General features: G+C 40.1%; 1 pseudogene; it reads left to right on the forward strand.

Annotated features, from left to right (window-relative positions):
• Positions 1-1,426: 1,426 nt before the first annotated feature.
• Positions 1,427-3,904, forward strand: LOC103239914 (serine/threonine-protein kinase tousled-like 1 pseudogene; annotated as a pseudogene).
• Positions 3,905-4,149: the final 245 nt, after the last annotated feature.

The raw sequence follows: 4,149 nt of genomic DNA on the forward strand, positions 1-4,149 counted from the left end.
GCTAATATCCAGAACCTACAAAGAACTCAAACAAATTTACAAGAAAAAAACAAACAACCCCATCAAAAAGTGGGCAAAGGATATGAACAGACATTTCTCAAAAGAAGACATTCATACAGCCAACAGACACATGAAAAAATGCTCATCATCACTGGCCATCAGAGAAATGCAAATCAAAACCACAATGAGATACCATCTTACACCAGTTAGAATGGCGATCATTCAAAAGTCAGGAAACAACAGGTGCTGGAGAGGATGTGGAGAAATAGGAACACTTTTACACTGTTGGTGGGATTGTAAACTAGTTCAACCTTTATGGAAAACAGTATGGCGATTCCTCAAGGATCTAGAACTACATGTACCATATGACCCAGCCATCCCATTACTAGGTATATACCCAAAGGATTATAAATTATGCTGCTATAAAGACACATGCACACGTATGTTTATTGTAGCACTATTCACAATAGCAAAGACTTGGAATCAACCCAAATGTCCATCAGTGACAGATTGGATTAAGAAAATGTGGCACATATACACCATGGAATACTACGCAGCCATAAAAAAGGATGAGTTTGTGTCCTTTGTAGGGACATGGATGCAGCTGGAAACCATCATTCTCAGCAAACTATCACAAGAACAGAAAACCAAACACCGCATGTTCTCACTCATAGGCGGGAACTGAGCAATGAGATCACTTGGACTCGGGAAGGGGAACATCACACACCGGGGCCTATCATGGGGAGGGGGGAGGGGGGAGGGATTGCATTGGGAGTTATACCTGAAGTAAATGACGAGTTGATGGGTGCAGCACACCAACATGGCACAAGTATACATATGTAGCAAACCTGCACGTTGTACACATGTACCCTACAACTTGAAGTTTAATAATAATAAATAAATTTTTAAAAAAATAAATAAATAAATAAATAAATAAATAAAAAGTAAGCTGGCTCCTTCAAAAAAAAAAAAAAAAAAGATACACATAGACTGAAAGTAAAAGAGTGGGAAAAGATAGTCCATGCAATTGGAAACCAAAAGCAAGTAGGTGTAGCTAAATTTCTACTAGATAACAAAGACTTTAAATCAAAAACAGCAACAGGCCCACACTCAGACCCCAGCCCTGGCAGCTGCCCCCACCACACCTCCGCCACTGGGCTCCTTTCCTCAGCCTCTTCTCTGGTGCGCCCACCCACTCCCTCCTTTCTCCCCCTTTCCCTCTTCCCCATCTGCTCTCCTTCCCTCGCCTCTTTCCTCCCCACTTCCCCTCTTCTTGGTTTCCTCCCCCATCCCCTTGACTCTCCCCTCCCTGCCCTTACTCTCTCGCTCACCCTCAGCCTGGACCCCCCATGATGGAGGCAGGTGCCAGTGCCATTGTCACTGCTGCCATCGCAGAGTGGGAGTCATGTTCCCAGAAAGTAGCATGATGGTTGTCCAAAGTAGCAGTGGAAGTTTGCAGGAGCCACCATCTTGGTACCAGCGCTCCACATCTCCAACCCCAGGCTCAGTGGCAAGCAGCGACCAGGTCCCTGATAAATCACACACCACCATCCAGGAGGCCCAGGGAAGGTGTAATGGATGAGCTGAATAGTCTGAATCCAAGAAGGCAAGAGTTATTGGAAGCTAGATTTACTGGAGTTGTAAGTGGGAACACTGGGAGTACCAGCAGTTGCAGTGTTGGAGCTAAAGCCTCAACAAACAACGAAAGCTCTTGTCACAGTTTTGGAAGCTTAGGATCTTTAAGTGACAAAGAATCAGAGAAATGACTGGCAGGCAGTTGAAAGGACTGTGCAAGTGACCGGACTTTATCTGCAGTGGGTTCCCTTGAGAAACCAGAGAAGAAACAATCAGAATCATCTAGGGGAAGATATAGAAAAGCAGAAAACCAGAATGAAAATTGTCAGGGAAAAAGTACTGGGGGGGATGTGGCCACAAAATTAGTGACTATTTTGAATACCAGGGTGAAAATGGCTCAAGTCCAGTAAGAGGCATACCTCCTGCAATCAGTTCTCCTCAAAATTCACATTCACATTCCACTCCTTCCTCATTTCTTTGACCAAATGGCCCTTCTCCCACTGCATTAAAATTTGGGGACCATCTTATTGTACAACCAAAGCAGTTACCCTTTAAAATTATTCAGACTGATCTCACAATCCTGAAATTAGCAGCATTAGAAAGTAATAAAATCCAGGAGCTGGAAAAGAAGGAAGGATATATAGATTACTTGCTCAAGGCTAACTGTGATCTCAGATGGCAAATAGATGAACAACAAAAATTACTTGAAAAATACAAAGAATGATTAAATAAGTGCATATAAATGAGCAAGAAACTTCTTTTGAAAAGAGTACACAAGAAAAACTGTCAAACAGAGAAAAGAGTATGCAAGATTGATTACATCTTAGGCACTTTACAACAGTTAGACATGGCATTTCATTTACTGAATAATGGACAGACGGTTTTGCATTTCAGAATCTTGTGAAGCAACAAGAATGGGTGAATTAGTAAAGGGAAGATATTGAAAGGTAAAGGAAAATTCTAGCCAAACGCAAACCTCCCACAGCTAATAATTCTCAGACACCCTCTACCAATACTGAACCAAAACAAAGGAAAAACAAAGCAGTCAATGCAGCAGAAAATGATCCCTTTGTTAGATCAAATTTACCACAACTGTTGACTTTGGCAGAATATCATGAATAGGAAGACATTTTCAAACTTAGACTAGGACATCTCAGAAAAGAAGAGGCAGAAATCCAAGCAGAACTTGAATGTTTGGAAAGAGTCAGAAGATTTCTGACTCTTGACATGAGCTGAGCAGAATAAACAATGAAGATAATTCACAATTCAAAGATCACCCAATGTTAAAAGAAAGATATTTGTTACTTCATCTGCTTGGTAGAGGTGGCTTTAGTGAAATTTATAAGGCTTTTGACCTTTATGAACAAAGATATACTGCTGTGAAGCTACATCAGCTTAATAAAAGCTGGAGAGATGAGAAAAAAGAAAACTACTACAAGCATGCCTGCAGTATAGAATACACAAATAACTGAATCACCCCAGAATAATTAAACTCTATGATTATTTCTCCTTGGATACAGATACACTTTGTACAGTGTTAGAATACTGTGAAGGCAATGACTTGGATTTCTATCTGAAGCAACACAAGCTAATGTCAGAGAAAGAAGCTGAGTCTATTGTAATGCAGATTGTAAATGCACTAAGATATCCCAATAAGATCAATCCCCCATTACACATTATGACCTTAAGCCAGGAAACATCCTTTTGGTAGATAGAACAGCATGTGGTGAAATCAAAATCACTGATTTTTGTCTGTCCAAGATTACAGATGATGATAGCTATGGTATAGATGGAACTAAACTACCTCCTGAGTGTTACATAGTTGGAAAAGTGGCACCAAAGATTTCCAACAAGGTTAATGTGTGGTCAATTAGAGTCATCTTCTTTCAGCATCTTTATGGTAGAAAGCCATTTGGTCACAATCAATCTCAACAAGACATTCTTCAAGAAAATACAATATTAAAAGCCACAGAAGTCCAGTTCCACGTAAAACCAGTTGTAAGCAGTGAACCCAAGGCCTTTATAAGACGCTGCTTAGCACATGGAAAAGAAGATTGATTTGATGTGCACCAGCTGGCAAATGACCCATACCTCCTCCCACACAAAAGTACATCGAATTCTTCAGGAAACCTACAACATGGCTGGGCTGACAGCATCTCCTACACTGCTTTCTTCAAACATAATTACTTACTGACTTTCCTCCAAGACCGGCATGATGTCTTTGGATTGCTTCCAGATGCACACTTAAGTTTGAGAGCATTTGAGTGTTTTTTTTTGTTTTCTTTTCTTTTTTTTTTTACACAGGACATGGTTAAGAACTGTTTGTGAACTGAAGTTCCTCATAGTGTCATTTCTTTGAGAGTGGATCACGGACAATGAATAAATGCACACTTCTGACTATAACTTTGAGCAGTGAAGGATGACTCCCTGTTATAAAGAAACAGGAATACCATGTTAAGACAGAAGAAAAACATTTTTGTTCTTTTATTTGAAGGAACACTGTAAATAATGTTTGTAATACTTAAATACATTTGGTTGTTACCAGGGTTCTAATATGAAAGGTAGTTTTTCATT

The sequence above is a fragment of the Chlorocebus sabaeus genome, chromosome 12 (assembly GCF_047675955.1).
Source record: "Chlorocebus sabaeus isolate Y175 chromosome 12, mChlSab1.0.hap1, whole genome shotgun sequence".
Classification (NCBI taxonomy): Eukaryota; Metazoa; Chordata; class Mammalia; order Primates; family Cercopithecidae; genus Chlorocebus; species Chlorocebus sabaeus.